We start from the raw sequence: 1,115 nt of genomic DNA on the forward strand, positions 1-1,115 counted from the left end.
AAAAAATCTAAAAATACATGACCGTAATTTTTTTAACATAAAGAAATTAAAACTTTTGTTAAGTATGGCCTAAACATTGATCTGTTTAGCATTAACTTCAGGGGTGTAGGGGTCAGTATAATGTTGGTGTTGGAAGAAGGAGTGCTTTTGGAAGCAGAAGCAGATGGGGCTTGGCTGAGCACTGACTGTTACGGTGAGAGGTGTGACGGTGAACTGGGCACTATGCAGGGCAGTTAAGAGGGGTTGCAGTGGGAGTGACTGAAGGAGCAGGGGTCGGATAAAATCTGTTGAAAAACTGGTTCAAATTATTCATCCCACTTTTGGCCTTCCACAGCCAGGAAGTTTGAGTTCTTTGCRTCCCAAAATGATTGTCGGGTCAATCCAGACTTTGTTGGTGTTGTCCTGCAGCAGGTGATCTTCTATATTCAGTTATTCTTTTACTCCTCGAGGAAAACCTACAGGTATATGTCAGGGTTGATCCATGGCTTGTTGCTGGAGAAACAAACTGAAAACCTGGTGGGTACAGAGTGAGAATGTATAATTTCACTTTTACCACAAAAATGTCACCCATACATTCTCTGTTGTTTGTTTTAAAACACCAACACCTATTGACAATTTGACTGGTAAAATACAGTGTGTGTGTGTGTGTCTGTGTGATTTTTGACCATTTTCCTGGTACGCACAGCCTTGTAGGGACCTACTGTTTCTTATGAGGACAAAAGCTCGGTCCCCGTCGAGGAAAATACCATTGGTGGGTCAGGAGTTTGGTTTAGGACTAACATGTAAATTGGGTTTAGGTTAGGGTTTGGGTCACTCTAAACCTGTGAGTTTAGGGTAAGGGGTCAAGGTTAGGCTGTAGAAATGACTGTCAAATGAATGGAAGTCAATGCATAGCCCCATGAGGACAGAAGAACAAAAGTGAGTGTGGGAGTTGTGCTGGGAGAACAGCTGTCAGTCACTTTGGCTTTTGTTAAGTATAAAAAAGTGACAGAAGGCTACCACAGTCATGAATTCAGGTTGGAAATCTACCTACCTACCTACCTACCTACCTACCTACCTACCTACCTACCTACCTACCTACCTACCTACCTACCTACCTACCTACCTACCTACCT

The sequence above is a fragment of the Austrofundulus limnaeus genome, unplaced genomic scaffold (genome assembly GCF_001266775.1).
Source record: "Austrofundulus limnaeus strain Quisiro unplaced genomic scaffold, Austrofundulus_limnaeus-1.0 Scaffold71, whole genome shotgun sequence".
Classification (NCBI taxonomy): domain Eukaryota; kingdom Metazoa; phylum Chordata; class Actinopteri; order Cyprinodontiformes; family Rivulidae; genus Austrofundulus; species Austrofundulus limnaeus.